Below are 11,883 nucleotides of genomic sequence, written 5' to 3'. Positions count from 1 at the left end.
TCCCACATTGGGCTCCCCTCAGGGAGCCTGCTTCTCCCTCTCCTATGTTCCTGCTTCTCTCTATGTCTCTGATGAATAAATAAATAAATCTTTAAAAAAAATAAGCTAGTTTTTCTCACTTCATTGAAGCACAATTGAAAAACAATAAAGTGTACCAATTTTAAATATACAATTTATTGAGTTTTGACAAACATTTGCACTTGTGTAGCTACCACCATATATTTGGTGTCAAATCCAAAAAGATCATTACCAACACCAATGGCAAGGAGATTACCCACACATTTTCTTCTAGGAAATGTATGGTTTCAGGTCTTACATTCAAATCTTTCACTCATTTTGACTTAATCTTCACTTATAAGACTGGGTTCCACATTCTTTTGCATGTGATTGCCCAGTTTTGCCAACATAATTTATTGAGGAGACTATCCTTTCTAAATTGTATATTCCTGGCTCCTTTGTCTAACTAAATTGACAAACCCATATATACACAAGTTTATTTCTGGGAGCTATATTCTGTTCCACTGATCTTTGTGCATTTCTACACCAATGATGAGATTCAAAAGCTTGCTTAAGGGTTGCCTGGGTGGCTCAATGGTTGAGCGACTGCCTTGGGCTCAGGTTGTGATCCCAGGGTCTTGGGTTCAAGTCCCACATCAGTCTCCCCACGGGGAGTCTGCTTCTTCCTCTGCCTGTTTCTGCCTCTCTCCATATGTCACTCATGAATAAATAAAATCTTAAAAAAAATAAAAGTTTGGGCAGCCCCGGTGGCGCAGCGGTTTGGCGCCACCTGCAGCCTGGGGTGTGTTCCTGGAGAACCGGGATCGGGTCCCACATTGGGCTCCCTGCATGGAGCCTGCTTCTCCCTCTGCCTGTGTCTCTGCCTCTCTCTCTCTCTCTCTGTGTCTATGAATAAATAAAATTTTTTTTAAAAGGTTGTTTAATTCCAAACCCTCATATTCTTGAAGTATGATATCATATTTATAAAACACTATATATCCTATAAATATTTATCAGGTTAATTTCATGCAATATTCTGGGACTCCTGAGTGGCTCAGTGGGTGAACCTCTGCCTTCGGTTGTGATCCCGGGATCTGGGATTGAGTCCCACATTGGGCTCTCTGCAGGGAGCCTGCTTCTCCCTCTGCCTGTGTCTCTGCCTCTCTATCTCTCAGTCTGTATCGCTCATGAATAAATAAATCAGTTATCATTAAAACACAATGATTTGAATGCTTTCCAAGTAGCTAAATAGGTTACCAACTAATTGACTTTTACACTCTATAATACTAAGGTCATTTCTGACTCAGTCATACCTGCATAATTTTATGATGAAATATCAATATAAAGTCATACTTTTCCCTGAGGACAGTTAATAGATGCTGTTAAGCAATTAAGCCACAGTAAATAAAGCTGTTTACTTACCCACACTGACACTACCATGTCACACACAGGGAAAACCTTCATAAAGAAGTGACCCCTGGGACACCTGGGTGGCTTGGCGGTTGAACGTCTGCCTTCAGCTCAGGGCAAGATCTTGAAATCCCAGGATGGAGTCCCACATTGGGCTCCCTGCATGGAGTCTGCTTCTCCCTCTGCCTATGTCTCTGCCTCTCCTTCTCTCTCTGTCTCTGATGAATAAATAAATAAAATATTTTAAAAAAAGAGTGACCTCTCGCTCCATGACTTGCTCCATGTCTTTCTCAATTACTTAATTTCTTTGCATGCCTATTCTTCTATTCCTTTTCTATTGTTCCTATAACAAATTACTACAAACTTAGAGGCTTAAAACAGTGCATATGTATTGCAGAGTTTCTGTAGAAAATACACAGTAGGATCTTGGTTTGGGGCCCATTCTGAAAATCTTTTATTGTTTTTTTTGCCATTCAGAGTGATTATTGGGGGCACCTGGGTGGATCAGTCAGTTAAGCATACACCTTTGGCTTAGGTCATGATCCTGGAGTCCTGAGATCAAGCCCCACATCAGGCTCACTGCTCAGCAGGGAGGTTGCTTCTCTCTCTGACCCTTCCCTATCTTGTGCTTTCTCACTCTCTCTCAAACAAATAAATAAAAATTTAAAAACAAAATCAAACCAAAACCAAAATGATTAATGATAGATTTATAGCATATTTATTACTATTTGTCACCCTTTTTTGAGTTTCAATTTCTCTTCCACTTTCTGTTTTTTGTGGTTTTGAGTATTTTATGTGATTTGATTTTCTTTTGTTTCTTAGCATATCAGTTATACTTCTTTTCTTTAACTGTTTAAATTGGCTGTCCTACAGTTAGTCTATCTATCTATCTATCCACATACAGAAAGGCAGAGACACAGGTAGAGGGAGAAGCAGGCTCCCTATGAGGAGCCCAATGCAAGACTTGATCTCAGGACCCTGGGATCACGACCTGAGCCAAAGACAGATGTTCAACCACAGAGCTAAGCTGTCCTACAGTTTTCAATAAACATTGACCAGTAATCAATATCTAGTTTCAAATACTATACCTCTTCATGGGTAATAGGAGTACCTTATAATAAAAAAACAATCTCACTTCCTTCCTCCAGTCCCTTGTATCATTGATGTCACTCATTATACAAATATAAAAGCATAATAAAAGTACACATACACACTAAGATAATCATAACAAATATATTTTTGCTGTTACTATTTCAAAAAATTGTCCTATTAGATCAATTAAAAATTAGAAAAATAAGGAGGCTTGGGTAGCTTAGTGGTTGAACGTCTGCCTTTGGCTCAGGTCATGATCCTGGAGTCAAGGGATGGAGTCCCGCATTGGGCTCCCTGCATGGAGCCTCTTTCTCCTCCTGCCTGTGTCTCTGCCTCTCTCTCCGTGTCTCTCATGAACAAATAAATAAAATCTTTAAAAAAAAGGAATTATAAAAATAATAGTTTGGGGGCAGTTGTTTGGTTCAGTTAACTGAGCATGCAACTCTTAACCTCAGGTCAGGAGTTCAAGCCCCATATTTAGTGAGGAGCCCACTTAAAACTAAAAATAATAACAATGGGGGCGCCTGAGTGTCTCAGTCAGTTAGGTGTTCAGCTCTTGATTTCAGCTCAGATCATGATCTCAGGGTCCTGAGATCGAGCTCCACCATCAGGCTAAGTGGGGGGTCTGCTTGAGATTCTCTCCCCCACTGCCTCCCCCAACCTACTCTCTCTTTCTTTCATAAATAAATAAACAAACAAACAAATAAATAAATAAATCTTTCAAACATAATAATAAAAGAAAAATACTTTTTATTTGGCCTTTACTTATTCCTCCTGCAACGCTCTTCCTTTCTTTATGTAGACCCAAGTTTCTGACCTATATCATTTTATCTCTAAAGAACTTCTTTTAACAATTCTTACAAGAAAGATCTCATAACCACCCCCTTCCCCCAAATTTATGATGAAATCCTAACCCCTAAATATATTATTAAGAGGTGAGGGGCACCTGGGTGGCCCAGTGGTTGAACATTTGCCTTTGGCGGGGGGTTGTGATCCTAGGATTCTGGGATTGAGTCTCACATCAGGCTCCCCACCGGGAGCCTGTTTCTCTCTCTGCCTGTGTCTCTGCCTCTCTCTGTGTGTCTCTCATGAATGAATAAATAAGATCTTTAAAAAAAAAGGGGGGTGGGGTGGGGCTTTGGGAGGTACTTAGGTCATGATGTTGGAGTCCTCATGAATGGGCTACTGCCTTTATAAAAGAGATTCCACCTGAGTGCCTGGGTGGCTCAGTTGATAAAGCATCTGCCTTTGGCTCAGGTCATGATCTCAGGGTCCTGGGATCCAGGCCCACATCAGGCATCTTGCTCAACAGGGTGTCTGCTTCACCCTTTCCCTCTCCCCCTCCCCCTGCTTGTGCTCCCTTCTCTCTCAAAAAAAAATTCAATTAATTAAAAAGGTGCCATGGGGATCCCTGGGTGACTCCACGGTTTAGCGCCTGCCTTAGGGCCAGGGCGTGATCCTGGAGTCCCAGGATTGAGTCTCACATTGGGCTCCCTCCCTGCATGGAGCCTGCTTCTCCCTCTGCCTCTGGCTCTCATGAATAAATAAATAAAATCTTAAAAAAATAATAAGTCTTTAAAAATTTTTTTTAAAATATAAAGGTTTCACCAAGATCCATAATTTCTTCAATCATGGAAAGACACAACAAGAAAAGTCAACTATAAACCAGGAGGAGGATCCTAACCAGATAACTCATCCATGCTGGCATCTTGACCTTGGACTTCCCAGCCTTCAGAACTGTGAGAAATGAATATTTACCTTTCTATAAATTACCCAGTCTCTAGTATTTTGTTATATCACCCTAAAAGAACTAAGATGGCAGGTCTACTGGCAACAAATTTCCTAATTTTTCTTTCAGAAAGGCTGTTTGCTCTGCACTGTTGAAGGATAATTTTGCAACAAACAGAATTCTAGCCTGATCAGTTTTTCTCTCAACACTGTAAATATTTAAGCCCTCTCCCTTCTTGTTTGCGTGGTTTCTGAGACAATGCATTAAGTCTCAACTTGGTTCTTCTGGAGCTAAGGTATTTTTTTTCCTCAGGCTTTTTTCAAAACTTTATTTAGATTTCAAGGAAGTTGAAAATAATATGCCTACATGTGGGTTTTTGTGGCATTTATTCTGCTTAGTGTTCTCTAAACCTTCTTGACCTGTGGTTCATTTCCTGATATTAATTTGTCTCTTAACAATGTATTTTGAAAAAAATATAATTATTATGGAGACTGAGTCCCTAACTGGCTCCAAAGACTGAATACCATTTGTACATGCCATCACCTAGCACATGTGGGTTGGGTCAAGGACCTCCAGGCCACAAGGCCTGTCATGTGTCCCTCAGGGGACTGATGGGGAAAGAGCGGCTGGAGCTCTAGGCAGGGCATTGCTTTAGGGGCCCACAGTGGGGAATCCACCTACAGAAGAAGGGAGACTCAGCCCATAAGGTCCTACCTAAACTGCATCTCTAAGTGTGCCACCTCCCTCCAGGTGTCTACTTCAGTCCCCACTCACCACCCCTGCCCTCCCACCTGCACTCCACATGGCTCAAGCCCCTTCTCTCTGTCCCCACTAAGATGTGATCACACTCACACTTGGATCTGCAAAGGAAAAGACCTCACCAGGTTGCTGTGCAGAACTGTGCCACCATCCCCTCCTCCTGGTTGAGATCCTGCCTTACCTAACCAATTGGGCATCACAAGACCAAAAATATCCCTAAGAGATTTAGTCATCTTCTGCAAGACACCACCCAGAACTCAGATCACATACTGATAAATACCAGGTTACATCCATGTCCTAACTTACAAGGGAATGAGAAGTTCCAGTTGCACATAATTTCCATCAGCAATGACAAACACAGAACTCAGCATCCTTAAGCATGTTGGAGTGGTGACTGATGTACATTATTGGGACCTGCCAGGTGGTAGAGGTTAAATGACATCTTCCAAAGAAATGTCAGTGACTTCAATCTAGCAAGGACTCGGCACATATCATAAAGCACAATGCACTTCTCAATTTTCCCACATACCTGGAACTTACGGGAAGTCACGCCACTGTGGACATTCAGGTGAACAAAGTTCAATTCAGGAAGGTGGCTGTCTCACAAAGGTTCTTCCCCTGTGTAATTATACTAAACAAGGAAATATCACCTTCTGTGCTCTAAAGCCTTTTTGCAGTGTCAACTCTCCAGTTTAGAATGAAGACAGATGACTAGATAAAGAATAGTATCATTAAAAAAAAAAAAAAAGGGGATCCCTGGGTGGCGCAGCGGTTTGGCGCCTGCCTTTGGCCCGGGGCGCGATCCTGGAGACCCGGGATCGAATCCCACGTCGGGCTCCCAGTGCATGGAGCCTGCTTCTCCCTCTGCCTATGTCTCTGCTTCTCTCTCCCTCACTGTGTGCCTATCATAAATAAATAAAATTAAAAAAAAAAAAAAAAAGAATAGTATCATTAACCTCACTCATGAGACCTTACTCCAGCATGAATTGTGATTTTTCTGAAACTGTACCTTTGGCCAAACGATTACCTATATTCTTTACATTTGTTCTACCTCAGGCTTCTCTAAAAAAATAAAATAAAATAATAAGTCATAATCTAGGTGGCTTGTAAAAACACAATTTTATTTCTCAGAGAAATAGAATGAGAAATAAAACTGAGAAATAAAATGCTGGGTATCTGGCATTACAGTCCTTATAAGGAAGGTTCATTTCCTTCCCATGTCTGGGAAGGTCCTGATTTATAGTCTTCAAAAAGGGTCCTCACATGATATGTAGAGGAAGCAAGCGCTAACAGAACTCTTTGGAGGAAAAAAAAAAAAAAAAAAAACTCTTTTGAGGACAATAACTCCATTCAAAAGGGCTCCACACTCATGACTCATTCTAATTCCAATTCCTTGCCAAAGATATCACCTCACTTCCTAATCCTATCGCATTAGAGGATAGATTTTAACATATGAATTTTAGTGAACATAAAGATTCAGTTCATAGTATCACTCATAAGGACTTGATCTACTATGTACTTCATGGTTGAATGAGACTGGAGCTTTGGCTGAAAGACGGTCCACATTCCTAGCACTCCTGCAGCCTTTCTCCAGTGTGAACTCTTTGATAACATTCCTTACATTCATAAGGCCTTTCTTCTGTGTGAATTCTCTAGTGGCGAATGAATGTTGCCCTCTACTTAAAAGATTTCCCCCACTTGGGGTGCCTAGATGGCTCAGTCAGTTAAGTGTCCAAACTTAGTTTGGGTTCAGGTCTGACTTCATAGGTCAGGCGATTAAGCCTGGATTCTAGCTGTGGATTGATCTTATATGTGATACTTCATTATGGCAAACCCCAAAAGACAGGCTTTCCTGATTACCACACCCAACAGCTCAGCCAATGAGAAGCCACAACTCCCAACTTACTCCAGTGGACTTGTAGTTTACAACAGCCTCCCCAACTTCCTCCCTTTCCCCTTAAAAAGACTACCTCTTTTGTTTTCCACACTGACCTGCTATTTTGACTCAGCTGCTTTGTTCCAAATTGCATTTCTCTTTTGCTCCCACATCAATCCATTTTTGCGGGGAACTGGCACTTTTTAAGGTTCACGTAAGGCAAGCTCTGGGGTTTGCCCTGACTCCTCCCTTCCTTTTCTCACCTGCAACACCCACAATCGGCCTGGCCCTTCTCAAAACATAGACCAGAGTCAACCAGTTCACCCACATCCACGATGGCCAGGGAGTCCATCAATAATCCACCGACTACTGCAATTCCCTCCTCCTCGCTTACCCCATAAGGACTTTCTCCAGTGGGAATTCTCTCATGAGAAAAAAAGCCAGTACTGGTGATGAAACACTTCCCACATTCACTGCACACATAAAGTATTTCCCCTGTATGAGATCTTCAATGATAATGGGGGGCAGAGATAGAAGTAAAAGACTTGACACAGTCACTACACTAATAAGGCCTTTTTCAAGGATGAACCCTATGAGTAATCATCACTGAGCTATGGTTAAGATATTTTGCACAACCACTGCACACAGTTTTCTTCATTGTGCCATCTCTTTAGATGAAGAGGACAGGAGAAGGACACAGCAATGTCCTCAAAGGTCACGCCACCCTGTCAGGAGAGCGACAGATGGAACCATGAACATTCTCTCTCTCTCTGAGAAGCCACAATCCAACCCCCCCCACACACACAAAGCACCCCAGTCTCCCCTGCCACCTCAGCTCCCCACCGCGGGATACATGCCAGGTCCTGGTGCCACTAATGCTGCACTCCTCTCGTCTTCCCATCAATCACTGTTCAGTCCTCAGTTGTAACAGACACAGGACGTGTAGGTGCAATCTAAGATCTGGGTGTGGCCTGCAAGGTCCCATCCCCCTGTCACGATATTCCCATGCAGGCTACCAGATTATGCCCTGAGACAGCCAGGTATGGGCCCTGCTTTACCAGAGAGTCCTCAATATCAGGACCCTGAGGTCCTTGGCTCACACTTCCTCTCCATGTGCACATGATTCTGTAGACTGTACCTCTCTCCTGTCTTCAGACCCCACAGATGAACGCCCACGCCTTCCTGCCCCCACACCACACGATTCTCCCACCACTCACTCATCACCAGTACTGGCTTTTTTTCTCACGAAAGAACTCCCACTGGAGAAAGTCCTTATGTGTGCAGTAAATGTGGTAAGTCCTTTCTCCATAGAAGGAGCCTCAATGTGCATGTAAAGGTTCACTCAGGTGAACAGCCTTATAAGTGTAGCGATTGTGGGGAGTGTGTTATTTTTTCCCCAAATATTTTAAAATTTATTTCAAAGAGGAATGGAACAAATGGAGATTGGCAAATAGAATCTTCAAGCTGCCTCCCTGCTGGGCTCGGAGCTAGAATCCTCCGAATCCGGCGCTCTGGAACCTTAGGAGACAGACGGATCTAACAGGAGGCAAAAAAACCGCCACGGAGATGAGGCGGGGCTGAGGCGGGAAGTCCCACCCCCCGGGGTGGCGCCCGCCTAGAAATACGGCGTCCTGTTCCCTCATTGGCTCCTCACTGCGTCCTCGTTGTCCAGGCTCTTCCGGGTGGTGTGGCTCCCAGAACTCTGGCTGTCTCCCGTCGTAGGTGCTCTCTCCAGGAGTTCTTGAGCGTAGTTTTCCCTAGACGTCGGTAAAAGCTAAAAAAGGAAAACCATTATCACCCCAGAGACTTCTAGGAGAAGACTTAAGTCTGAGAAAAGATAGAATCAAAGCATGTCACCGTGCTAGACCAATGGGCCTGGACGTTGTGAGGTTGTTCTCTCCAAAATGTGACTTGCATTCCTGAAAACATTGAGGCATACTGTTGTCAACCATAAGTATAAATAGCCAGCTATTTTACAAGCAGACTGAGTTTATTCAGGAATAACGGGAATTTCAACTCGGGATAAGCACAGGATGGTAAACCACAACCAAGTCTGAAGAGAAAAAGGGAAAGTCAGCTTCTATTAGGTCTGAGAAGGCGATTGGGGAGGGTAGCTTTAATTAAAGGTTATTCAAGAAAAGTTTGAAGGACGGCTCAGTGGTCAGACATCTGCCTTAGGCTCAGGGCACGATCCCAGCATTTTGGGGATCAAATCCTGCATCGGGATCCCTGTGAGGAGCCTGCTTCTCCCTGTCTGTGCCTCTGCTTCTCTCACTGCGTTTCTCATGAGTAAATAAAATATAAATATAAATAAAATATTTAAAAAGAGGGAAAAGTTTGAGGTTTTGGCAGTGTTTTATTGGCGCATGTCAAAGTTAATGTGTCTTTGCTGGGGCAAAGATAATGTGGACAACCTAAATCTGCTTAGTCGACTTCTACCCTGCATCTCCACCAGAAGGCACCAGTGGTCATATTGGGGCGAGTGGGGGGAATTAAGGACTCACCTGTGAACTATGCTGTATCCCATACCTGGACAAGAACGGGCAGAGCTCTGAACAGGGCATTACCTTGAGGATCCAAGTGTGGGAACATCAGCTCCAGAGGAAGTAAGGGACTCAGCCCAGAGGGTCCTTCCTAAATTGCCTCCAGCAGTGTTGCCATACAACAGGTGTTCCCCGCCCCTGCACTACACCTGCCCTCCTACCCAGCATCATGGTGCTCCTACAGGCAGGCCTCTTCCTGGCTGATCCTCACAGAGGAGACCCTATCTCACCTGGGTACATGACAAAAAGGTCTCAGCAGATTCCCACACTAAAGTGCCTGACCTGGGACCCTTTTCCTTATGGTAGAGCACTACCCCAATCTTCCTGGTGAGGACCCGTTTCACCTGGCTCCCAGTCCTTCCAAGCCAGGGGAATACCGTAAGTGGCCCTAGTGTCCCTTCACAATCTTCCCCAAACAGCTATCTGGAAACTGCCCAGAGCAGTGGTGAGATGCACAGAAGGTAGACTCCTTTGGAGACGAGTAGTCAACTATTCCAGGAAGAAAAGGAATTATATCATTTGGAGGCGATTATGTGAGTGGGGGAGTCCTTCCAGTGTACTGGGTGGGATCAGAGGAAGTGACTCTGAACTGAGTGGGTGTCACAACCTTGTATCTACTAGAGGAGACCAGCCTGACTTACAGTCACCCCTCAGGGTATTCAGGGAGGTCCCTCCCATCCACTGTCAGGATTAACTGCTCGCGCCTGTGTGGCTCCTGCACACCTCCAGCCAGCTCACAGCCTCCACAATGAGTCGCTTCCTACCTAACACCCAAATACAGTTTTTCAGCACCTTTTCTAAGCATATCCTGCACTCAGAATGGAATAATAAGCACTCTGGAAATGGCTAACACTACAAATCAGAATGGATTTTTGTATTTCTGAATGCCTGGACTTTTTTTTTCCCTCAAGATAATTTAAGACAGAGAGAGAGAGAGAGAGAGAGAGAGAGAGAGAGTAAGAGAGAGAGAGAGCATGCACTCAAGGGTGAGGGGTGGGATAAGATCCCCGCCCCCCACAGAGCAAGAAGACATACCTGGGGCTTGATTCAAGGACCCTGAGATCATGACCAGAGCCAAAGGCAGATAGATGCTTAGCCAAGTGAGCCACCCAGGCAAGTCTGAATGCCTGGACTTCAGAAAGACATTACATAGTGGTAGGAATGCACTTTACACTTAACAGTGGGGCCATATCATACGGGACACAAAAAAATCTGAGAAAACATAAGGAAATGCCCTTCCAGTATTACTATGATTCCATTGAGAAAAATGTCACGCTATGAAAGAATGAGAATTCCAAAATATACCTTTGTTGTACACATCTTATTTGTAAATGAATAGTCAAAATTCATATGAAAGAAAATACACAAATGATACAAACGGAAATTTTACCAAAGACGACATATAGGTGGTAAATAACACATTAAAGGGCAGCCCCGGTGGCACAGCAGTTTAGCGCCGCCTGCAGCCTAGGGCATGATCCTGGAAATCCTGGATGGAGTCCCACGTCAGGCTCTCTGCATGGAGCCTGCTTCTCCCTCTTCCTGTGTCTCTGCCTCTCTGTCTCTATGAATAAAAATAAATAAATAAATAAATAAATAAATAAATAAATAAACAAACAACAACAAACAAACCACATTAAAAAAAATGCTCAAGGGCAGCCTGGGTGGCTCAGTGGTTTAGTGCTGCCTTCAGCCCAGGGTGTGATCCTGGAGACCTGGGATCAAGTCCCATGTCGGGCTCCCTGCATGGAGCTTGCTTCTCCCTCTGCCTGTGTCTCTGCTTCTCTCTCTCCCTCATGAATAAATAAAAATCTTAAAAAAAAAAAAAAAAGCTCGAAGTCAGAAATTCCTAGGAAATGCAATCACAACATAGTACTACATGTGTATTAAAAGAGCTGACATTAAAGACTGGCTCTACTAAGTATTGGCAGAGGCTGGAAATACTGGAACTCTCATACAAGCCTAGTGGAATGCAATAGTGAACAGTTTAGATCCCATTTCATGAAAATGTTTACACTGACCTACTTCGACTTAGGCATTGAACTTTGAGGGGTGTTTTTGTTTTGTTTCTTAGATTTTATTTATTTATTCATGAAAGACACACACACAGAGAGGCAGAGACACAGGCAGAGGGAGAGCAGGCTCCATGCAGGGAGTCCGATGTGGGACTCGATCCAGGGTCTTTCAGGATCACGCCCTGAGCGAAGCCAGCGCTAAACTGCTGAGCCACCCGGGCTGCCCTGTTTTGTTTTGTTTTTAAGAGATTTCTTTTTCAATTTTTATTTATTTATGATAGTCACAGAGAGAGAGAGAGGCAGAGACATAGGCAGAGGGAGAAGCAGGCTCCTCACAGGGACCCCAATGAGGGAATCGATCCCCAGACCCAGGATCATGCCCTGGGCCAAAGGCAGGCACTCAATCGCTGGGCCACCCAGGTCCTGTGCTTTGAGTTTTAAGAGAAATGAAACCTCTATCTG

This window comes from Vulpes lagopus, chromosome 2 (genome assembly GCF_018345385.1).
Source record: "Vulpes lagopus strain Blue_001 chromosome 2, ASM1834538v1, whole genome shotgun sequence".
Classification (NCBI taxonomy): Eukaryota; Metazoa; Chordata; class Mammalia; order Carnivora; family Canidae; genus Vulpes; species Vulpes lagopus.
Note: the sequence above shows the minus strand (reverse complement) of the source record.